This window comes from Manacus vitellinus, unplaced genomic scaffold (assembly GCF_001715985.3).
Source record: "Manacus vitellinus isolate BGI_N305 unplaced genomic scaffold, ASM171598v3 scaffold_19_pilon, whole genome shotgun sequence".
Taxonomy (NCBI): domain Eukaryota; kingdom Metazoa; phylum Chordata; class Aves; order Passeriformes; family Pipridae; genus Manacus; species Manacus vitellinus.
This window is the reverse complement of record NW_021939395.1, coordinates 6,996,836-7,023,096: the sequence shown is the minus strand read 5'-3', so window position 1 is coordinate 7,023,096 and position 26,261 is coordinate 6,996,836.

Genomic DNA, 26,261 nt, shown 5'->3' with positions numbered 1-26,261 from the left:
TACGAGTAAGCCAGCTTGATCAGCTCTTCTCTGTGATGGTGCAAAGCTGGGGAAGTTGCCAATAGCAGAGTTACCCTGGCTCCTTGTAACCACAGAGGATTTATCCAAATACATTAAAGAAACCATATATATATATATATATGTTTCAAACTCATGCACTTCTCATATTCTGGTGGATTTATGCTGATACTTCAGAAAACAATTTAAACTTTTGAATTTTATTTTACTGTAGGGCATTTCCAAAACCAGGACATTCAATTTGTAACCCCAAGCCATGAAAGAGCAAGAAGGAAACAAACTTTCTGACCACAAGCTACAGCTCCATGAAGACCCTCCCAAGATATCCAGAGCAGTTTTCAAAGTACCCATCATTAATGACTGTTGATATCTTACCTTTCTCCTCTGTTGCTTTGCCAGAAAACAACAGGGATTAAGACACATACTGGTTTCTAAGGACTGGCTTCTTACTTGAAATAATTTGGGATAGCTTCTTTAACCTACAGCAACTGAGACTGTGGAGTTTTGTTTCCAACCAGAATTCAGCTTCTCTCATTCAAGAAAGAAGCAGGTTCTAGGTTTGCATTTCCTTTGCCGCATTTCTAATGTTCAGGTAATCACTCACCTGCAGTTAAGGCCATTTGACCACTGAAGAACAAATTTTTTTACTAATTAAAACACAAAACCTTATTTCCTAGGTTTAAAATGCTTTACTCTTAAAAAAAAAACCTAACAGGTGATTATGAACAACATTCATAACTACCTGTGTGTTCAGTTTACAATCATTCATTTGTTGGATTTGGGGTTGGTTTTTTGTTTGTTCACTTTTTCCACTAAATGCAGAATGACAAAGAAGTCTCAGATTAATTGAGGCTTAGACCCAGATGAGGATTTGCTGATGCCATTACTGTGCAGCAGCAGAGCTGCAGGTCACAAATGTGATTCCCATGGATAGTGGTTTACAGCACAAAGTCACAGATGTGATGGCACATACAGTGGTCCAGCCACAGACAGACACATGTTGAAGGCAATTCCCTTTACTGCACATTCATTCTGTGAGTAAATGAAAATGGATGGAATAGCATTTTTGTACAAATACTGTGGGGAAATCTTGCTCTGCTGAAGCTGGGCATGCTCTCTGCCATCTAACAGCAGAATTCATTTAAATTTATAAATGCACTGCAAAACTAATATGTTTGGGTTGGTGTTTTGGGGGTTTTTTGTTGTTGTTTGGGATTTTTTCCTGCAAAGAAGGATGAATGACGAGCAGTAATGTACCAGGCAGGTCACTGCCCTATCACATTCATTTACATTATATTTTCAGCATGCCTCTTAGAGTGGCATTTACTCCTTTTAATCAAGCTCTCCTATTGTAATTTCTATGGACTTCATGGAATTTTTGCTAAAATTCTTTTTTTCCCATTGGAATGATTTGCTGCACAGAAAGTGGTTTTGCTGACAGTTACTCTTTTCACAGGAGTTCCCTTAAGTGGACTCCAGTGAGTTACTGCTTATCCCCCTGACCTGTAGCACGGGTTGGGAAAAGATGCACAAAGAGGCACAGAGAATACCAAAAAGATGTGATCAGCCAGTTTTACTGCATAAATCCCTTTCACACTGCAAACATCTCACTCCGTCAACATAAACTGTGCACAAAGGGAGGCATAAAAACTTCAGCAATTCAGACTTTAAATGTTACTAGTACAGGGAATTTGAACCATGTACTGGCAATATACTAAGAAGGAAAGCTAATGTAAGGGGGGACTCTTATAAGGGAACCTGCTGATGAATTTGAGTCCAGCTACTGGTGGAGGAGCTGGTGCTCCCAGCACTATCTTTGCATTTCTTCAAATAGTATCACTTTCTCTAGGACTGTAATTGCTCCTTCTATTTGAATAACTGCCAGAAAATTCTCTATACCAATAAACTCCATTGTCAATGTGAGATTGATATTACTTTTGATAACAGCTTTGAAAAATAAACACGATTTATTCATCAAGTTTCAATCAATACCTCCAAAATTCATATTCAGAAGACAACTTCACTTTGCTTTTAAACAAATGATTTCATCATAACCTACTTCTTAGTAAACCTACAATAAGTTTTCACATTATATTACAAGAGCAATGGCTATTCAGTTCTAAATAATGGCTCCTTTGCTAGACAAGTCAATGGAAATTGATTTGTTTCAGCCTCCTGTGCTCACACACACAAAGCCTGTGTACAACAACCCTATTGACTTCAGCAAACAGTATTCAACCTTGCATCCTCAAGGACTCGTGGCAAAATTTTTAAATCATTTCCCCTCCTGTATTGTACCTTTTATGAAACAAGACTGCATTTAAATGTCAGTCTCTGGTGATAACACTATAAAGAGAAAATTGGTCACTGAATTGAAAATCTACTTTATATTGAAACATACAGGGCAAGATTGGATATAAGAATGAAGAAAATTAAGATGCATTGAACTTCAAAATGAAAAGCATTGACTGTACATATGGTAAAAGGAAACAGACTCCAGCACCCTGTCTACACAAGAGAGTTTTGGCACACAAGCCACCCTATGGGCTAGCCAGGCTGCCTGCCATAAAGCTCCCATCTGCCCACTAAGTGTTCTGGATGGCACATAGGCCTTTTCCAGTCCTGTGTGTACTGGATATTTTCTCTCTTCTATAAACAAGAACATTTAAAAACAATTAAAATAAAGATTAGGGATATTAGCATGGTAGAAGCATAAAGTGCAGTATCAGAGACAAGAGACCATATGGTCCATCAAAATCTGAGTTTATAAGCCTTGAAAATACAAATCAAATATATTCCCTTACTTTTAATCCATCTTCTCATGTTTAAATCTGATTATGAACTTTACCCCTACATATCCCAAAGTAAATGCCACATTTTACATTTCAAGCAAACAAAAACAATTGTGAAAAGTCAATACGTGAATGTCTTCAAACCTGGTGCTTAACCTCAGATTCTTGACTAGTTACCATCTCATATAATGTATTGGTTTCTACTACCTCCTTCTGACTTTCTATAGAACATTTAAGAGAGCACCTTTGGCATCTGAAAGACTGCATGAAAGCAGCTTTGTTCATGCACATCATGGCAATATTTTTACTTACATTTCACACACATTTCACACAATGCCAAGAATCTAGTGACTGTTCCCAAGCAGTTACCCTGAAGTATCAATCTTTAGAGTTATTTATGTGATAAAAACCTCTGAAGTGGGCACTTGAATATGTTTTATGTTGGTTAACCCTCAACAAAAGGGATGAGCAGCTGATTTTTGTTGTTCCTATGATGCACATTATTTACTAGTTCACTGAGCTAAGTGACCAAACTGAAACCTGAAGCACGGCAGAAATCAGTCCTGTTTTATTCCTTAGGCTTCTTTGCTGGGTTTTGTTTCAAGAACAAGAAAGGATTTGTCATGCATGTGTAGTACAAAGCACACTGTGGCATTGGTCAGGTCTTGGTGAGACTGTATCACACTTTAGAATGAGTAACAGTAGGAAGCAAAAGTGAGTAGCAGATCACAAAACTCAGTTTTCCTTGAAGAGGTGCAAAGTGTTTAAATGCAATCTCATTAGCACACTGTTTATCTACATTCCTCACAACGAAAGAGGTGTTTGAACTTCCATACAAAAATATGTGTATCCTACAAGGGAGAGGATACCTTGAGGGTCATCTCAGCTGGAGACTGGCCCCTCAGAAACTTCTGTGATGAGATATGTGACTCAAATGTTTTGACTGTACAGATTGATTGTTCTCACTGAAAATATTTGAACAGACACAAAACTAATGTACCAGACAACTTCCAAAGGTTATTCAGCAGTGTTCCAAGGGTAGATGAAGAACCCCTGGATTTCAACAGAGATCATTTTGATACATGACTTAGTTTCTCTACTGTTTTCTTCCCTCCCTTCATTTGTTTTGCTAAAATACTTACACATGAACTCCTGACCCTGACCAAAGCTAACCTAACAGAGAGAGACTTGACCTAAACACTGGTCTTGTAAGAGTCACTTTAAGGCCTTAAATCTCAGCATACCTGAGAATGGCCTTTAGAAAAGAAGTGAAGCCACAGACACAAACATGTTGCTTTTAAGTTTGTTTTCGTTTCTGTCCACTAAATGTCTCTTGAGGTGTTTCTCCTCTAACAAACACACTTATATCATCACACCAGGTATATTAACATTTTGCCTGTCTATCCATATTTACTGCTGTGTTCTAAAACTCATTTCTTCCTCCAGATCACAGAATAATAAGCATCTATTACTTCTCATAAATGGCCTTACAACTATTTAAAATTACTTTTTCCATTTTCTGATCTAATCTTGCCTCTTTCTTCTGTCAATTACTTCTTGATTGCTTCATTAAAACAAGAAGTGTCCCCTTTTGACTGATCACCTGAAGTGATATGTTCATCAGCTGAAAACACACTAGAAAACAAAAGACCTGGCCATAAACCACCAATGCAACAAAAACCTTTCCGTATCAGAAATGCTATTTCCAGTTCTGAGACAAGAAAGTGAGCAAGAGGGTTTGAAGACACCTGCCTACAGTTTGGGTGGTTATGCTTAACAAGGAGAGAGAGGGATTTAACAGTGAAGGCTGAATATAAAAGAAAAATTAAAGAATTTTACTTGTTTACTTGATAAAGGACATAAAAGTTCACCATCAGTGAACTTGGGACAGACATCTGAACAGAAACAAAATCATATACACTAAAGACAAGAACTGAGAAGCAAAAGCATTCACATTAAAAGTCACTAAAAAGTTCTGCATCAACAGTGAAACACATAAACCGTAAGGATGCAAACAATTTTTCTTATTATTTCCTTTAAAAATTGGGTCTTGATCAGCTTAAGGAAGAAAATATATCATACACACTTGTAATAGCAGGGGATTAGACATGGACATGGTGATCAAGGAGATCCTTAACAGCTCAGTGTTTATATGAAGGAAAGATGTTCAGTGTAAACCTGGGGCTTGTATAGCCAGACAAGATGATCCTATTTGGTGTGGAGTATTTGCAAGAAAAAACAGACCAAGAAAGATAAAAGCCATACATTTGTAAGGATGAAAGCCTTCTGCTCAGGGGGAAATAAATGCTGAGTACTTTCGGAAGAAAATAAGAGAGAGTGAGAGCAACAAGAGAGAGAGTTGTCAGTCCCAGTGTGTTGGATGTGTTTCTGAGCACTGCAGCTCTGAAATGGTTGGTGGCCCCCAGTTTTGTGGGGCAGGAATAGGACATGATTTGCTCTACTACAAAAAAGGCTGCCTTCAAGAGGGACCCCCAACAACGTGTCACTTCTGAAAACACAAACCATCTCCCAAAGGCCTTTACTAAGCTGTGACTTAGGTTTCATGCTAGATCTTTTAGCATTGCTGCTTGATCAGTGTATTTAAGGAAGGCTTAAGACAAGCAGAAAACTGAGAACCATTGTTTAAGTCATTACTCCAGTATACCTGCCTCAGGAAAGCCCTGGATAAAGTCAATTCTGGGTCCATCTCTGTTCAAAAAACCCCACAAGCTCTCAGTTAAACTACTTCACGAGGTGCCCTGAAAATGACCAAAGGCAAAGAGTGAAAGATCTTGATCTTACCAAACTCAAATAATAAAAATCCCATTAATTTCCAGGGGATAAAACTCAACCCAGGAATTGCAGCAAGAAGAGTGAAGGAGAGGCAGCCACACATGAGCATGGCAGAAGCACACAAGTTGAAAGTAGGTCTTAAGCCCACAACGTCATTGTCATGTATACAACTCCAGGAAGCCTGTAAGTAAATATAATTCTACATTACAATTTTCTTCATCTGTCTTTCTGGGTGTTTGGGTTGGGTTTTGTTTTGTTTTCCATTAGAGGTTTAGAGGAATAAAATCCTGTCTACAACAGCTCTGAAAGAAGCAGCATTCAGTCCTGAATCCTGTATCTTCAATGCATCTCCTTGTGGGCCAACAAAACTGTTTCACAGAATCATTTTCATTTCCAGTCATCTTGCAGAGATTTTCCCTAGTGTCTGAACATTTAGTGTTTCACGAAAACATCACCTTTAATTTATAAATTAAATATTCAGTCCTTGAGTTGGCAGGAGACAGACGGACAGACCTGTAACTAAAAGGATCTCAATGTAGAAAATAAGTGTGAATAAACTCACTTTAAGAGAAATAGGAAAATGTATGTTTGATTATGCAGAGCAGGCTCTGATAGCTTGATATGGGTAACACTGTGCCAGACTAGAGCACACAGTAGAAGCACTCATAGCTGGGGGGATACAGCAAGAAACAAAATCTCATTCACACATATGGAACCAGGCAGAGCAGGTGAATAGAAATTGAATAATTAACAGTTTGAATATTAACAAGATTAATGATGAAATCTAGAATGGCAACTAACAATAATCAGTAGGAAAATCACTAATACTCAAGCACATCCTAGCTTAATTTTCTTTCCTTTTTTTCTGCTGTGAAAGACAACCATCAATTCTTTAAATAAATCTTGGCCACAGTGTCACATACTGAGCAGTGTGTGAACCCTAACAAGAGGGAGGTAGCTTCTTTGTAGCAGCTGCTCCGTGCCATCATGCTGCTAATTATTTAAAACATGATGTTAGAATTCACAGCACAGCAGAGTTTATCAGTCCAAAGTAAGCAACAAGAGATACATCTTGATCCTAGGAAATTATGAACAATTTGTGGAAACGTTACTTCTCTCATTCTCTGGAATATTTTGGCACTGTGACATGAAAAGGTGCCTTGCTAGTTCATCCTGGTAATGGACAGGCTGTCAGAGAGGGATAACTGGATGCTGATGTTCAAATAATCATGAAGAATACAACATTTATATTGGATGGTCAGAACTGCAATTCATTCTTTATACAGATAGCAAAAACAGAAAATGCAACCCACTGCTCTAAAAGCATCAACCCTGCATGCCCAATGAACATATATAACATTCCCTCAGTCTTTATTATTTCACACCTGAGATTTCTGGTGTGGATGAATGAAATACAAACTGCCCAACTAGTTCTGGGCTAGTAAAGAAGGAGTTAAAAACCCAGCCACAAACAAAAAGACAAAATGCTTTGTTTCCTCCACTTTGTCACTGTTTTGTAATTTAACATTTACCATGAATTAATTACTGGAAGTCTCCACTAAGACTCTTAACATTTAAACTAAAAGTTCAGCATAAACTCAGGGTCACTGTTTACAGTGCTCTCTGAGCAAGCAATCTTATTGCTTGGAAGTAACCATGAATGTTAAAAGGTACAAGGCAAGTGTAACAAGGAAATGAAATACAGAACTCTAAAAATATCCCTCTGGTCTATGCATGTAGCCCTGGTGTCTGACAAATTCAATTAAATCTGTCATGCATCATTCCTACAACGTTATTGATAGAGACATAGCAGTATTGAATTTTAATTATTCAGCTGGTATTGATCCCACAATAATCCGGTGAAAATCATTTCAGGTTGTCAGTACCCCTAGGAGACAACAGCTATTATCTAATTATAAATCACACTGTGTCATTTGACAAAAGGTTAGGGCTTTCTTTTTACACATTTTTGCAGTCAGATTCTCATGTTTAAATCAGAATGGCATGATTGTCTGCAAATGCTAATTATTTTCTTCCCATTGAGCATCTATTCCATTACAATGTCGGACTCATAAAAGTGAGCTCTTAGTGCATGTAGCAAATTCCCAGACACGCAGTAACAATAAAGGAATTGGGATTTCAGATTTTTATTCCATCCTGACCTTGAGCAAGCAATTGTAACGCTCACAGGGTTTGCATTTCCCCCAAGGAGAAGAATGGGACAATATTTGCAGTGCCCACTGTTGTTAAACGCTTTTAAATTCTCAGAGGGCAGCTGCTGAGCAGCAGCAAACTTTCCGTTTCAGCTTACAAGGAGACAAGGAGGCTGGCTAGTAATCCTGCAGTGTTCTCTTCCAGAAGTTTTGGGTTCCCTCTGCACTGCACTGCCATCATCAGGGAACTGGGGGGCTGAGGCTGTCTATCCATTTTCTGTTTCCCCCTTCAGACACTGATTTATCAATTCGCTCAGGACAACAGGAGGACACGTCACCTTGCAGTGGCAGAAGTGCACGAGAGGGCTGGCAGCACAGGGGCACACAGACACACCCCACCCATGCACAACACACACCCAGCATTTCTGTGGCAGCCCACGCTGCATCCCCTGCCTCCACCCAGCTCGTATTGCTGTCTCCTCTGTTGGGGGGATGGCAAGTGGCCCTGTTTTCAGCCCTCACAAGGAGAAGTGCAAGATGTCTTTTTGCTGTCAATTTGCTGCCCATTTTCATGTTTCACGGTGCCAGGGCACTTATTTTTAGGTCTAATTAGTGAACCCACAAACTCAACTCAAAGCCTCTGGTATGGAAGCACTGGCAGATGAGACTAGCTGTGATGTACTGCTGACATAACACCCAAAAGTCTGAGGTGATCTGGCCTTGTTCAGCAGCTCTGAATAATAGAAATAACAGGTCAAGATCTCCAGCAGTCCCTTCCAGATCTCTCTTCTTCATCCTTTATTATTTGGAAAATCCCACATCAAATCTTGGGCCCAAAAGAGGGAGCACACATTCCCAGATCATGGAAACAGTCCTAGCAAACAGCTTTTTCCTTGGTGAGAATTGACTCTTGGCTCTAGCACCAGCAGGTGGGCAGAGCCCTCCTCTGCTGAGAGAGCCAAAGGTAGCCAGTGGAGCTCCCCAAGGAAGGAGGCCAGAGGGAATCTTTACACACAATCCAATAGCATATGGCAGATGTATCCCCGCAGGGTACATTTATGTATAGGGAAAGAAGGTGATAAAAGTGCCTGATCACTGCTCCCTAAAATAAAATGACTTAAACAACTGCAGTGATGGTCTGTAATAAACACACCATTCAGTGCCATTCTGGGACTCCCTTTTTTCCCCACACATGCCTTGAACTTTATGATACAGAAATAAGGATAAAATAAATGATCAGCGACAAATGGCCTAAACTGAGAACATGAAACCTGAAAGGGGAGGTTAAATATTTGGAAAACTGTAAAAGTACTCCTTCAGATTTGAATTTTATCTGATTTGAAAATGTCACTGTTGAGTCAAGGACAATTTAGAGACTAAAGAAATTTTTCAGCTGAAACAAGGGACATTTTGGAAAATCAGGTTCAAATGAGAAACATACACATGAAAGTCATCACTTGGCACTCATTGCAGTCTGCAAACCCTGGGTGGGCTGTGAGACTCACTTTATTTTCTGAGACGACATTTTTATACTCATACTGGAGACCTCCAATATTGTGACATTTTCTGCAGTTAATGGATTTCAGAGACTCCACAGGGAAACTGCCTACAATTCTCCATTCCCTATCACCCTCCTGAACTGAAGGATCTTTCAGAGAAAGGAAGATACATTATTAGCAACAGTTAGATTATCACCAAGCCTATGCACTTTCACAGGAGTGAGGAACTACCAGAGACTTTCAACAATACCATAGGTTTTAGGTTCTTGGGGGCTCGAGTTCTAGTTTTAAGGGAGAATTGGCATGGAATAAGCCAAAGACTTCCTTTCATTTCATTTCACAGAAAGCTAAAATATGAGGTTGCATTAAAAGCTCCTCTAGCTAACCTTTTCAAACCCTCTCCTACCACATCTAGGTGAAGTCAGGACTGTGTTCATTCCCAATTGCTTATTCACGCTTCATTTTCATTTTTTTAATTACCCAAAAACTCTCCCACACAAAGCAATACAAGACACTACTAAAAATGAGAGAATCCCCAGCATGATTCATTTAAACTACCACAAAATTCTCACTTCTCATACCTGAGCCAAGTTCACCTCAGCCATCTAAAACAGAAAGTTGTGTGTCCTAAGCCACCTTGATTATTTTAAAATACTTCATTTTATGATTCCTTTCTATCTTTGTAGGTCCTTTCTATTTTCAGTCCTTGCTTTATACCATGTCATTTGGAGACCAGTCCTTTTTCTTAATCGACCTCATGTATCCATAATGACCTGTGGAGTTTTTTGCCTTACTCGAACATAACTTCTTGTTTTGCTACCTCTTCATAGTATTCTGTGTTATGCCCAAAAACTTCATGAACAAATAAATACACTGGGAAAGCCACAGTCTCAGCGAGGTGTACAGTTGTGTGTAGTTAATCTATGAGCGTGAGTTACACAAAGACAAAAGGAACCTCCAGAAGATACTTAAAGGAAAACAATGCAAAGAAATATCAAGCTTATTATACACCATTTTTTCCTACTCTGGCTGCAGAAACATCACAGCCCAGTTCTGCCTGTCCAAACCCACCTATAACTCTAGATTAGACTTCCACACCCATCACCAGTGACTCACAGGTCAGAGGTGCTGATGCAGAAAAGCACTGTTTCCTTCTCTGCACAGCAACCCAGGGACCTAAGGAAAAGCTACACCTTCTCACAAGCACAAAAAACTGAGGTGATGCCTGGCAACAAGGGAAAAACTCTGAACAAAACACAGAAGAAAACCTACCTGCTAATTTTGAGGTATATACAAAGTTGTAAAGAAACACATATTTTAAACAATCCAAGGAATTCTGAAAACTTGAGGACCTTTGTGGTTTGAAAAGGCTAAGTGCTAAAAGACTTGAATTATCCCAGACAAATGACTACATGTCACAAGCAGTACAAAAACCTACCAACCGAGTAATGGCAGCTCACAGGTGTACAGAAAACCTGCATCTAACCAAAGGTAAAAATAAAGGCAAAATTAGAGCAGGACTGTGAAGCTTTTGGCTTGGAGAACTTTTCCAGGGATGCCATCCATCAAATCCTGTACTATGCATGAACATGGTATCAGACCCAAGCAGCATTTTCTCACCATTGAGGCACTTGGCTTTGTTTTACCTCTGATTGTGTGATTTTTTTTCCCCTGAAATTTAAACTGCTATTCAGTCATATGTATTTTAAACCTTTTTAATATAACAGCATATTTCATTATTCCATAAAGTGCAGTATCAATGCTTTAGAGGTCGACAGCACAAACAATACAGATTTCCAAATGGTATATGATAATGTTTGGCAAATAAGAGACTATCAGTGCTTTTGGGTCCTATTGTATAACATTACCTCGTGTACTTGCCCTAAAAAGGTTGCTGCTACATCTCAGTACATCTTTATATCCAGTATATCTGGATATACGTCTTCCTAGAATACGTGATATGATCACTTCAAAACTCTGAAGGGCTCAGCAGAAGTTACTGAGCAAAACACTAGGTGTGGCAGACCAGAAAAGACCCATCCTGGCCTTAAGCTGCAGGACTCAAATCGTCCATAAAAACACTTATCTTTTTTTATATGTATATATGCTTCTCTTGAAGATTTAATGAAGCATTAATGTAAAAAAGCTAAACTGAAAACATTTCATTTGTTTCAACAAAACAACCCTAACATTATGGAGATAAAAAGGAAATAAACAGAAAGATACTTGCCATTAAAATAAAACATTGACAGAAAAGGCCTAGAAATGTTTGCAAACAGTAGCAGCACACACCAAACACAAATCTGAATTCTAGTCAAATCTCATCTTTGCTGAGAGAATATACAAGTTTTTCTCATCTAATATCTGTACTATCAACTGATTTGCTTTAGTGCAGTACATATTGAACAAGCAATCAGATCCATAAAAATACAGAGCCCCTCTAGCAAACTAAGTGGCTTTTTGATGCCCTTGCTGACAGTGTTTTGTAAGAATTACTAAGAAGTGATAAAGACTCACAGTGAGAGACAGAAAGACAAAAGGAGCAGTTGAATAGTAATAGCCATTCCTCCTCCCTTTCTGCTGAACATACAAAGAACATTAGCTGGCCAGAGCTGTGAACCCCTCACATTTCAAACAGTGAATTAAAAAATACTTGTTTTCTGAGAAACATGCCAGGCTCATTAATTTATTCCTCTGTACTGGATGCTGGCCAGCTCTCACACATCACCACAGCCACACAGTCAAAGTTTCAGGAAGAAGATCCAACAGAATCAGGAATATGTGCAAGGTACAAAATGGATGATCAGAGCATAGTCACAAGCCCTTAGTGTAGCTCCCTGGATACTCCACTACTTTGAACAAAAGTAGAAGCATTACTGGATGAACAATTTGTCCCAATTCACTGTGGGCCCATGAGAGGTGGAGAACATTTGCTATCTGTGCCACTGATGATCCAGCCCCATCATCCATGAGGCAACACTTCTCACCTTGTCTCAGAAGGAAAAGAGCTACTCTTGTGTTCAAATCACATCTATCATCACTAACATAAGAAGCCTAAAGAGCATGCAGGTGGAGAAACATAGTCTGGGAGGAATGCATTATTGACTTCGGTGTCACAGAGTCTCAGAGAAAGAACCCACCTAATCAGACAAAGCTGATTTCAAAAAGGTGGACACTCAAGAATGTCTCATGATTACAGAGCAGGTTTTGAGGCACCACCAGTTTTACTCAGGATGGGCCTTAAGCAAGGACTTTATGAATTTTCATAGAGCAAACCAGGATTCTATCAGTGCAGTAAGCAAACTTTGACTGAAAACTCACCAAGCATAAAATTGCTTTTAGCTCCACTTATCTGGAGGCAGAGGGGACTAACCTGTGTTGGAATCTAAGTTCTTCCCACACACTTCTGCAAGTTCCTCAAGGCTCACCCAATGACACCATCTCCCCTCTCTGAACTGTGCTGTAATTTCCATTCTACATCTAGAGCAAAATTCCGCAGTTCTAAGCAAAAGTCCACATAAAAAGGGACATTACAATTAAAAATTCTCTACACATGAAATGCAAGGGCTGTTACCTTAATCTTCAGCATTACTAGTTCAGCTCAAAGAAAGCCACATGCTTCAATTTAATTTATAGGTTGCTGGCTGAAACCTGTGTGAGTCCATACTTCCCTTATTCCTTAGCCCACACTACCTGCCACAAGACTCATACTGATGTATAACACATCAGGCAAAAACTAGAAACAGAACAAATGAACTAGACAAGATATTTGCTGTAAATTATTACGGGGAGTCGGTTGTGAGCTTTGACCCTAAGAGCCCCACCTGAGAATTCCTAACCCAAATTATTATAGGAACTACAGGGCTAGTTTTCACTCCCTGATAACCATAGCTGCTGTTGGGAGATTCTCCAGGACTATTCTTTGTACCACCAGGTGGCTGGTCCTACTACACCTGCGCATCCTCTTCTAATGCTTCAACTGGATTTTCAGAACTTCTTGAGACTTTTTTACTACTAAAACCTTGTGGGACCACACATGTTTTTCAGTGGGTGGAGGTGATCTTATTTACTTGTGCTCAAAGAGCCTTCCACCATAGAACAAGTAAAAAAAACATATAAAAAGCAACAGCCTCAATCAGCCCAGGATGGACAAGGATAGCACAACCTTCATTGTGTTCAAGTGATGTTTTATGGCACAGGACGGGAAATGGAAATGACACTATTTCAGGCATAATGATAAGCTGCATGAATTTTCTGAGAGGTTTGCTATAAAAGGAATTATTTCTGTCTCTGTAATTATTTATCTATAAATAATATCAATGCCATTTCTGGGGTTATTTTTCCTTTTGATGGCTTGTGTTGCTATTGCATTCACTTGCCCCATTCACCTACCACAGCTGACCTGTGCAGGAACTTCTGCATTAACCCCACCTTCTCTATCTCTTTTTCAGACCCACCCCAAACTGCAATGTGGGGAAATAGCTCTGTCACTCAGAGGTGCAGCTAGAGATGCAGTTACTCTGAATCCTCCAGGATTACTTTGCTTGATCTGTTTCACTCCAAGGGTGAAGAATTAAAGCTTTGCATTCACTTTCTTTTTCTTTTCTCATTCTATATTGAAGGAAATGAAGACACAACCATTCCAATTATTACTACTATCTAAAACCTTTCCAATCACAAGGCATATGGACAGCTAAACATGCACAAACTAATCAGCTTTTACTGCCTGATAAAGTGTCACACTTATCGTGTTCCCTGATCAGCTGAGCTCATTAGTTCACTGCATATGACGGTCACAAATTTGCATCTATTATCCACTGTCTGAAGATTTAAAAGCTTTCTGTTATGCAGAGATTATCCATCAATGGAAGCAATTCTTGAAGGAGAGAAAAGAATATGTTAGTTCAGTGCTAGCTTTACTAGGCAGGCCTTGTTGGATTTATCATCTTAATCTGTTACATTGACTGAAACCATTGCAGCTGTCTTTATCCAGCTATCTCAGAAGTGATTGGCAATGTATTAGTAATAATTGTAATAAATGCTCTTCTGCATCCTTAAAAGCATAAGTCAAATGGGACTACTTTGTTTTAACAATTGTTCATTATGTGCTCATAAAACCAAGTAGGTACCCAAGCAGGTCTGAAGTAACTTTGGGTGGTGCAGTGCCTGGCAATTGAAGAAACTGCTCCATCCTGCCCTGCCATTGCCACCTCAGCTGAGGCACTGTTAGAGAGGGAGGGAGGGAGCAGAGGGGGCAGGACAGGGCAGGCTCTTGCCCCTCTGCAGATGATGGGCAGTCAAGAGACTTTACCTTTCTTATTTGCCTTTTGAAGAGAGAAATTAGGGCTTCTTTTTATTCTTTATTTACAACTTAGAGGAATGGAATAAAGGTGAAAAATTGCTTTAAAGTGTTGGCTAGAGCTTCTTGTTCTCCACCTCCTCCCCTTGGAGTGAGGTAGCCACATCACCTCTGCTCTTCCCCTGTAGTCAGTGGCTCCCACTGCCCACAGTTTTGGTGAACCAATCTGTCCCCTCCTCATCTCAAGCATGTACTTTTACATCCTAATGCATAGATATGCAGTCAGTCTCCAAAAATAAATTGCAGACAATCTTTGTCTATTTACATATTCCAAGCAGGGAAAGGACCAACTGAAAATTGGAGCCAAGGAGTTTATCCTGCAAGCATCAGGGCTAACCCACGTGGGATTCTATATTGTTGATTCAATCTGGCTCCATTTTATTTTCTAGATAGTGCCAGTCTCCTCTCCTCATTATTACCTTCAGCCAGGAGAAAAAAAAAAAAAAAGCTGATACTTATTCCAGCCATGAATCAGCAAACAGAAGATAGTATATGAGCATTCAGGCTGGCATCTTCCCTAAAGAGATTAATTGTGGCAAGCTTGCTTGGCCTTCTGCCACTTCATACTCCTGCATAACAATCTCTGCGTGGCATTTCTGTTTGCCATCCTGCTCCTCCAAAGGAGCACAGATAGTTAGTGTAATTGTGCTCTCTAACAAGTCGAAAAGAGGGAATTAGCTGCCCTTTACTTTCTGCTCAGGTCAGCTAATCCTCCAGGCAGCCAGGCAAGTTGCAGAATGCCATATAAAACTCACATCAGGCAGACAGAGGGGCGAGTCCATCATCAGCAGTTGTACCAGCTGCCTCCAAATCCAGAGTGTGAGCAAGGGCAGTGGGAGGAGAGGGACAAGTGAAACAACAAGGCTGGTATGTGTATGAGCAACTCTTCCATAGGCCTACAGCAATGGAAAGGAAAGCTGAAGGATTGAACTTGTTCTCTCACTGATCTCAGAAAAAAGTGGACTACAGAATACTGAAATGCAATTCTCAATTTTATGTGCAAAGAATATAAAATGGCTGTTCCATTTCTCTAATTCCTTTCTCTATTTCCCAGCAGATATTCCTAATCAGAATAATATTTGAGTAAAATAACATATAGATTGCAAAGCTTAACATGCTTAAGGTGATTTCTTTCAATAAATATGTTATATCATCTAGTGACATTTATTTAGGCCCTTGCAACATTGGTACTGCTGATGAATAAATGCACCTGCTTGGGCTAACACTGCACCTCCCTCACTTATTCCAATTTCACAAATACTGATCATCACTGAACCAAATCAAAAGCTGTAGCAATCACAAAGCACCTCTGTATGGCAGCCAGAGAGAGCCAGGATTTCTGGCAAAAGCATGGATTCTCCATAATGGAATTTTGATAAGCAGTAACAGAAAGTAAAACAGCAGAAACATCTACTTAATGCTCAGTGATCATACACTTCAAGATTGTGTGACGAATGAAGAAAACGGAGAAAGAGGCAACAACTTTGTTGTGATAAGCATTACTTTCATGCTTTGCAAGATACCCTTTTGCCAACTATGTCTGTCTGTCATAAAGGCAGGGCAAAGGCAGAAGAGAAACATTGCACACGTATAGCTGAGTAATCAAGCAAATTATGCAATAAAAGGACATTACTGCTTATAATCACATTCAGACAACTGGTCTGTGCAGTTCAAGCACTGCCATCCTTGACCACAAGCGATTTGAGAGTCAAGAAAAAAATTACTGTACTTTTCCTAGTAAATCTCTCCTAAAGCACAAAAACAAGCCAGGATGAACCAGAGCTGCCATGTACTACCATTGCACATGAAAACTATAAAAGACACCATGGGAAGAAAGTAATTCTCTCCAATTCAGTGACTGGGAAGCTGAACCCAACAAAAATAAAGACTGCTTTGTGACTGTCACCCAGGCCCAAACAGCAAGCAGTGGCCTGGTGTCTCACCCCTCTGCTCCAGCAGTTTATTCTGCACATTGTGCTGCCCCTTGAGATTAAGAAACGAAGTATTTATAAGGAAAGAACAGAAGACGTATTTAGAAGTACACTAAGCATGGGGGGAAAAAAAAGAAAAACAAACAAAATATTTTGTAAATTAGAGACAAACCATCCCTGCTGTTTACTAGTCTGTAACAAAGGGTACTGTGCCATTCTCTCAAGGTCTTTTTGACCCAAACTATCCTATTTCTAGGGGGAATTAGCATTCAGTCTGTGGAGATAACAAAAGATAAACCATTCATTGAGACCATTTCCCTCTCTGTTCATGAGACTTGAGCCAAGTTGTGCCCCAGAGAAGAGGCACATCAGTCTCTATTGACTGCAAAAATACAGAAAGATGTGAGTCCCAATTTAATCGTGTATGTTTAAATTACTGCAAAATAAACTGTTTTCCCAGGAGCTTCATAAAGAAAAATGGAAGTCAAAACTATTTTTTATTCAAGTAAACAAACTGGAAGAGTAGACAATCTTGTTAGTGAAAAACACTGAAAATAGCTGAAAGAATAACGCCAAGAGTTGCAAACATGACACACTGTGGAATATGGAGCAGCAGCTGATTAGCAGTCCCATCCTTATTTTCAAATGGTGTGTAATTAGTGGTTCCTTAAAGAAGATGCACATGGCATTTCTTCAAACTGAGCACAGGCTCTGTTTGCTGAAGACATGGGGCTTCATTCTTATCTCAAACATGTTGCAGTGCTAGGATGTGCCCTTTCTTAAGGCTGTGTTCTCAAATAACTACTGTACTGTGTTTCAAAACCACTAGGCTCATTCTCTGAGAAGTCTTTTAGAATGTCACAGAAAGGAGCATTTTTTAACATTTCAGTCGCTATCTTTTAGTAAAAAGGAATGCATAATACCAAGAGTATATTTGCCAAGGAAACTGACTGATCTATTTGAATATTTGCACAGCTTTTGCAGCAAATCTCCTTCACTGTTTCTTCTGCATTTTTAGATCAGAGGAAAAAACCCAAGTATTTCAGTAGCATACAAATGGAGCAAACAATACTAGCCCCAAGGGAGTGGGGAGCAAGGAAAAGCCTACAGATACATACACACAGGAAGAACAGAGTAAGGGAATAATTTCATGCAATCACGGACCTTATTGCAACCGAGTTAGAACAAAACAACACAATATAATATGTCATATAGCTAAATTAAACATCAGCAAAAGAGTAATGACAGAATATACCTCTTTGGTGAAGAGTGTGCTAAACATTCAGATAGTTAGAGAATGATGTGAACTACATTCTATATCCCCAAAAGTCATCTTAATGCTCACATTACCAATTATCTCAATCAATAAAAAATTTTTCCACCCCAAAACGAGCTTCTACATAGATGTTGGAAATGTCACTGTGCATCCTAATACCTACAACAAATAGAAGGTGCACATGTGTACCTGGGGCTTGCTATTCCTCCCCACAGCATGTTTCTTTGTGCAATGAAGGCATGAAGCCTCCACACGAGATCCTCCAGGATGATGGAACTATTGCCATCCAAATTCAAAGACAAACACTTCAAATGGCACGGAACTTTTTCATTTGGAAGTGTCAAACCACCCATCAGCAACTAATTGCAGGAAAAACCACAGGAAAGGATTGGAGGGAAATGACAGAGGCAAGCAGTGGTTCTCAGGGACAGAAAACTCTTTTCTCTTGTATTCCTGCACAGCCACTTCGAGCCAGACCTTGATCCCCTAAGTTCATACAGATAAGCAAGAAAGTCAACAGTTCAAATCATTTTCATAGGTAGACATCAGAACAGATGTGAAAATACCAAAGCTAAGGGAGAATAGAGCTGAAAGATGGGAGACAGAACTGAATGCATTGGAGTTATCTTTTCCACACTCCCTTTGCAATCTGTATTACCAACTTTTCTGTCGAGATATACCAGAATTTTCCATATTGTCAGGTATTTGAGGAAGCAAAACATGTCAAAGCACATAACATCATATTCTATCTAGCAGAACACTTTATTCTACTGGCAGCAACATGCATTTTTAAACTTCTTAAATTGCATGTGCAGCAGCTGATTAAATTTCTAACTAAAAACTTTCATTTCAGGAAGTAGGAAAATTCTCTAAAAATCATCCATCCAAGGGAAGCAGCAAAGGACAGACAAGTACAGTATCCACATGTGTCTCACCTGATGGGAAAGAGGCAGTGCAGGTTTTTCTCTACAAGGCCTCCAATGACAACAGCTAGGCAAAAGGCAGAGACCCTGTCCTGCAGCAGTGGGACCCCAGGTTGCTGGGCAAGACACAGACACATCCCTGAATTCCTGCTGGGCCTCCATTTTTCCACACTCTTCCTTAGGAGAGGAGTGCTTCTCATACTTTTCTTCCACAGAGCAGAAGCAAAGTTAGAAGGAAAAGAGGTTGCTCTTAGTGACATGATCCAGTGAGAGACAGCCAATGGTGCTGGGCACATGGTGCCCAATGCTGATGATTTTTCAGTTTTACCTGGGAACACAACACAGATGAGGGCTGCATGTGCTGCAAGAACAGTCTTCTTTTGTGCCATATTGTGGAAGACACTGACAGACAAAAAACAACTACCCTTTTTAAAGGGGCTTAAAAAAAAAAAAAAGTCCCTCTTAAAAATACTTTCTGCCCTCACACTCCTATCTTCAGGGTTCTAGAAAAACTTCTGGAGTCAGAATTCATGACAGCAAAAGCACCACAGTGCAGAAGTAGAAAATTAATGGGTCTGTTATTTAAGTCACCTCATTGGTGACCCAGTAAGCTCATTACCATTCTAAAGACTTTCCTTTTGACTCCAAGCAGGTCCCTTACAAGCACAGCCACAAATAATCTTGTAGGTAAAATCAGGTACTGCGACCTCATGCCTTGAGGTATTTGTGTGGGACTGCCCTTTTCCCAACATTGCCTGTGCAATATCCAGAGAGTAAGACCAGACCAACATGGATTTTACAGCAGAAAATTTTCATTCACTGTGGACTCGGCATGTTCCAAGAGCTCATAAGAATTCACAGATATGAGGACACCTACCTTGGAGACTCTTGTTTCACTCAGAGGCAAGCTGGGATCACACCATCTCAGTTCTGTGAAGACAGAGACATTCTGAGCCAAAGCAGAACTCTTCGTGCTGGAAAACAGAATTAAAATAAAGACATGAGTCAACTATAAGATTTAACCATCTTCAGGGTTAAGCAACATCTTAGCAGATTTTCAGGATCATAAGTTTGGATGGGGCATCCAACTCCTTACTAAACACCTATCCTCAGCTTGGGCTCTGGTCTCAATTCTTTCTTTGTGAAAGATGAACAGAATTTGCCTGTGGGAGGCTCTGGGGATGGGGTTAAAATATTGAAAGAATATCAGTCGTAAGTACCCATGAAATCCTGAAATCCAAGAAACTGAATATTAGTGCAGGTTGTGTTGGCTTAGATACAGAGTATCCTGCTGGTTAAAATTATTTCTGTTTTACAGTGTTAAAATCTCTCTGTGCAGCAGCATATGAATTTTAAGACTAATTATTTTTAATGACTGTTTGCTTCCAGATGTAATACAACTACTATTACTCTAATTATCCATTATTACTGTAAGAGTATTCAAAAACTACAGCATTCAAAAGCCACAAACCACTTAGCAAACAAACATTCTTTTCTCACTGGGCAGTGCCTGCCATTATTTTGCCCTTCACGCAATAACTTACTGCCACTGCCTCATTCTTCACAGATATCTTTTGCAGAAAGAAAAAAAAACAAACAAACAAAGTGCTAATCGGGATTAAAATTTCTTCCTGAGTTCCTTCTGTTACTGCCCAGATCAGCTGGCCCTAACTGGCCTTACAGGCTGCACTTGTGGCATTATTCTGCCTATGCTGTACCCAAGTCAACAGAAGGGAAGGTAAAGCAGGCTCTGAGGCTCTGATGGAAGAGAATCTCCTGCCTATGGAGCAAAAGCTGTTGCTGGAAAAGATCTCAGTGAGCAGCTCATGTGCTGTTTGCAGCAGAGCCATAGGTGCTCTCCATGAACAGCAGGCAACGAGGCAGCATGAGACACTCTGCTAGGACTGGGGACTTAAATCCTGCTTTTATCATAGGATTAGATACTACAACCACTGTAGGCCAGCTGTTTTTTATAAAGAAAAAAGAGGCAGCACAGCACTCCTCTAGGAATACACTTAGCATGACAAACTCATTTATTCCCAGCAGTTGTTTACCACTCTGTACCTTTCCTGCAGCAACTGAGAAAAAAAAAAAAAGACAGGATTTGAATGTGAAATGGTTTAAATATTACTGGAGCTGGGCTCCCTCCCCATACCTACTGCAAGAACCTTTGTTTCTCTCCAGTGCCCTACAGAAAGCAGACATGGGTGTTCAGTGTAATAGCCTGACAATGCTGGGATTAATGTTAAACCTCATCTGTGTGAGACTTCAGGATGGGAAGGCCTACTGACCACCACCGTCCAACATTATTTATTTTATTCATTTTCAGAAAGCAAGTTTCCAGTCTTCCTCCTTCCTAGTAGGATCAACCTACTGGAACCAATCCTCACCACTGCTGAAGTCGCCAAAGCTATGACCACACACCTAGTGCCAGGATTATGAGTCAGACTAAAAGCAAAATGTCAGCAGTATCCCCTGGCCACATCCTGCCTCTTAACTCACACTCACTGTGAGGCTCTTCCACCTGCCACTGATGCTCACCAATCCTGAGGAAAGGAAATCTGGCAAAGAGAAGAAAAACACAGCTAACAACTCAAAACCAGGTGGCTTGGCGAGGTCTATCAGTGGCTCCAAGACAGTAACTAGGTGCAATCTTGGAAGGGAGGGGACAGGGTGCAACAGCCCCTAGGCACTAGAGACAGATAAATTACACACCTGAAACAGAAGTACCAGAAATCCACTGGGAAAAAAAAAATTGTATTTATTGAATTTTTTTTATTATCTTTCATTTAAACCCAACAAACTACATGCCCCTGGTTTTCAACATTGTGTGTCCATGAGGCCCTCCTGTCTCCCTGCCTTTGGCAGAAAAAGCAACTTCCATGCTCAGTCTGTGCAGACCAGGATTGGCACAGCAGTCCCAAGGCAGCAAGTGTTTGATACTCCTGTTTCTACAGAGGCCCCAAGCCCCTTGTTGCTAGCTTCAGGCGCGACTGCATTTCTTTTATACAATAAATTCATGCAAATCTACAATTTAATTTCTACATTAAGTGGCTTCCCAGTGCCTGCCCAGCACAAGGTGCACCACTAGGCAGGGCCACCCACACCTCTGGTCCAGCAGAGCAGAGCACAGTCAAGTATCCCCTGTCACTGCAGCCCTCCAGCTGCTCTGGAGCCATCACTACAGACTGTACTGACTGTTATTTTGAGTAAACTGAGGTTGGTTACACAAAGTGAAAGAAAAAACTGTCAGTTTGGATTTGCAGGAGAAACTGCTCAGGAAGCTGAGCAGCCCTCACTACAGCAGCTCAGCTGGGGCCGATGCCCAGGTGGGAGCCCACAGAGGGAGACACAGTTCCCTTGGGGACTGAGATTCCAGCCTGAGAAATGGCCAGAAACTTGTTCCTCTCATGGCTGCAGAGCCTCCTGAGCCCATTTTCACCTCAAGAAGTCTTCCTCTCCTCTGGCTCACCCTTTGAGCAGTGCCTAAAACCTCAGGGAGGAGAAAAGGGTAACATTTTGTCAAAATGCAGAGAAGTAAAATAGTTGTATATAATGTAGATATGCATACATATATGTATAGATTTGACATATATATTCCAGATTATTCCCCCTAAGAATAACTCTGAGAGGACAGGAGTTTCACCAGTCACCTTGCAAGAAATTGTGTTTCTTCTATGGAGGAGGTAGATTCATAGAGTTGTTTTATTTTCACTAAGTTTTTCGCGTGTTTCATAAAGAAGAACATGGTGTAATTTATTGCTTGCCTAGCATCTTTTGTACCAGAAAGATTACAAAAATGTTTCACTGCCAATTACAGTTAACCAACCTCACACAAAGGCAGCAGAGCTAATGCTGAACTCACACAAGCTCTGAAGTTCATGGACAGATGAAAGATCTCAAAGCTCAATTACTTTTCCTGGACAGAATCCTGAACATATTCCTTCTAACCTTATCCTTCCCAGGAAGAGGGATCTGAAAGCTGAAAAACTCAACAAAGACAGCTGGAAAGGAAAGCTCTGAGCCAAGCTGGCTCTGGAAAAACATGTAACAGAGCATCCCCAGGCACAGCATGCAGGCAAAAAATAAAAAAGCTCTCCTCCTCCCTCAATATCCTCAAAATGGTAACGATGGACCAGAACAATGAGCACAGTTAGAGTCACAGAATAAGAAAAACTGGTTAGGGCAACACAGCAGGGAGATTTTTAAATGAGCAGGATCATTTATATTTGACTTCGTAAAGAGAGGATATGACTGTCCTCAGCCTGGTGTGGAGATATTTTTACTGCTTGACTTTTGCCTGAACTTACAAAGCTAGTATTTGGACAGTAAGAATCTATTTCAGAGATGTATCAGTCTGTCTATAGCGTGGCTGGCAGGGACTTGTAGCTTCTCTATTCCAAGCCTCAAGCAACAATGTCCTGTGTGTCTGTGTTGAGGCACTGAACATCCATCGGATTAAGGCAATTCACAATGCTCATGTGCTGACTTCAAAATCCATGGAGCATAGATGGCACCGAGACCTTTTTTCCCCTAAATAAAGGGTTATTCTTCTTTTAGAAGATGGTTGGAGCCACAGACAATATAGTGTTTTGAAGTCTCAGCTTTAATTAGAGAGTTAAAGAAACACATCTTCTTTTGTTAAAAGGCCAGGTTGTATTGAATGCGTGACAATGACACTGCTTCCACGACAACCACCAGAGATGTTCCTGCAAGGAGCTCTGGAGAAAGATGATAAAGAGCTCACTCTTCACAAACACTGCCTTTCTGCCATCTTTGCACTTTTATGACTCATCCCCTACTGATTTCACTAGTAAGCAGAAAACCTTAAAAGCAAATTATATTTCTCATCCAGTTTTATCAAGAGCAACATCCAATGCTAAATCCACAGTTAGTCAATATTTTAATATTAAAAATACTGAGGAAAGGAGGAGTTGTTCGTGTGGAAACTTACGGGGCTATTTTCACAGAAAGAAAATATTATGGCCCATGAAAGATAACGAGCCTTTGGAGAAGGGGCTGGTTTAAGTTCTCGTAAGTGCTGCTGCTAAGAGTTAAAGTAAATTTAATAGAGTCCTTATTTAATAGAGTCCCCTGCAAAAATATGCCAGTCAAATACTGTGACTTGCATCTGAGAGATGCCCTTGTCTAGCACAGTCAGAGAACAGTGTAAACACCATAATTCAGTCTTCTTCCCTGGCACACAGGAAACAGAAAGCAAACCTTAAAACAAGGGCAAACAATCCCAGCGAGCAGTGTGATTAGGTTTGCTCCGAAACACCTGCACACAAATAAAGACAAAGAGTGCAAGTTTCTATTTCCCTCTCTGGGAAAAAGAAAACACAGAATCTGGCAAAGTCCATCACTAGTGTGCTGATACACAAGGATAAAATGACACACACTGCAAAAAAAAAAAAAAGTAAACAAGCAAAAAGAGATTACAAAAATCTTATCTTTAAGACCACAGTCTAAATTTTCTTGACTACAGACTTCAGACCAGGTTTCCAAAGGCTGGTGCCTAAAAGAACAAATAATGATCTTGTCAATGCAACCTCAAAGACCGAATCTCAAAAGTAATTCAAAGAGGTTTGACTAAGGATGAGCTTGGAAATGCAACCTCTGGGGGATCATTAAATTTTAAAGATGTGCATAAAACAGAGGTTTAGGTTGTGTGCTTAGATTTGTGTGGAATCAAGTATGAGTAAAAAACACTTTCTCGGTGCCCACTTACTACTTGAAACAGTGAGAACTGACAGTCTGGATACTTGAAAAATAAGATTAACCTGAACCTGGGCAAAACTCCTTATCTTCCCCCTCTTCCAAGGTGTTTGCCAGTTCTCCATCTTCATCCCACAAGTCAGCTTGCTATAGCTGAAAATGCCCTGGATTTCACAAAGGTGTTATTTTCCTTAGGTTAGAATTCAAATTTTAAAAGTTAGGCACCCAACTTCAGAGCAAACAGTTTTGGATGCAATGGCTCAGACTGGCATTTGCTCTTGTAGAATGCAAATGGGAGTTTGTAACAGGGCAGAGCTGGGTGTCCCAGGGTGCTTCTGGGACCTGACAATAGAGCAGTGTCACTACTCCCACAGGTGCTGCTTTTCACAGTGCCTGATCAAGCCACCCCTGCCTGCTCAGCAGGTTCTGTTCCCTGCAGGAGCCCCAGTGGTTCAGTAGTCCTCAAATCCAGAGTGATGGGCTGGAACAGAGGGTATCTCCAAGAGAGATAAACTGGTGCCCAGACTGAATCCTGACGACAAAACCAGCACATATCACTCTGCCTTGTGGAGAAACAGCATCACTGTCTCAATCTCAGCATCCTCAGGATTGCTTAATTCTCACATTTTAATTTCACTATTATTCACACTATTCCACATAATCTTGTAATCATTTTCTGCCAAAAAAACAACAATGAAGCCCCGCAAATAAAGCCAGAACATTTCAACATGTTGCCCCCCTTTGCCACCCAGTGCATCACATGCAGCCTTGCTTTCATTTCCCTGACTTAAGTATCATCCAATTTGCTGCAATGCTGCACAAAATAAATCACTAACCTCGTAAAGCAACAAAAGGAGGACATTTAATGAGTCAAAGACAATATTGCATTACCAAAACAAAGATTAAAGGAACTAAATTGTTCCTTTAAAATAAAATCTGAAAGCTTTACAGAGCCCAAGAAAGCAAAAAAAGCCATACATGAAGGAAATACAATTATTCTAACCATAGAAATACAAATGTTAGTGGTAGAAAACATAACAGGTTTTTTTGAGAGAACATCATGGAATGAAAGCAAGAGAAGTAAAAACTGGATTAAAGGAAGAAAGGATGAAACAGATGAAAGAAAAGATGAGAGCTGGGTGAGAAAACAGGAAGGTCACTTCCTTTATCTAGACTTGCTAACTTCAGTGTTCAGAAACAAAGGCAGTGACTGTTCTTCACAAAATTGTCTCTGAGGACTCTGTAGCCCATTTGGTGATATTTTTAAAAAATAGTTTAAAGCAAAAGAAAACTATCTTCTTTAATGTCACTCAGCAGTAGCTCTGCAGCTGGGGATTTCTGTTCATACAATGGTTTAAAGTTTTTTCTGCACTAGTTATTTCATTACAACCATAGGATTTATTACATGGTAATCCCCTGAGCTGTTATAAATCTATTTAGAGGTGGGAGGGGGGTTGTCTTATGATTCCAGTCTGGCAACAAATTTTCCATATAAAATTTAATCTATTGTATCTCACTTTTGTATAATCAGATCATTAAAATGCATTGCTAATATGTAAATCTGAGCTAACCTCATTACCATAATTATGCTCCATAATTATTGAATAAACAAGCATTTTAGAGTTTCTGAAGTCTGCTGAGAATGCTTTTCCAGTTTGGGAGTGGCTTTAATTATGTGCCGCCTAATCATTATTATAAACCTTTGTGGCAATCCTGCTATGTGACTGTTTTAAACGCTGCTCCTAATCTGACTGGCAAGGACCAGAGGTTTGTGGGCTGTGAGCACATCAGAGAACATC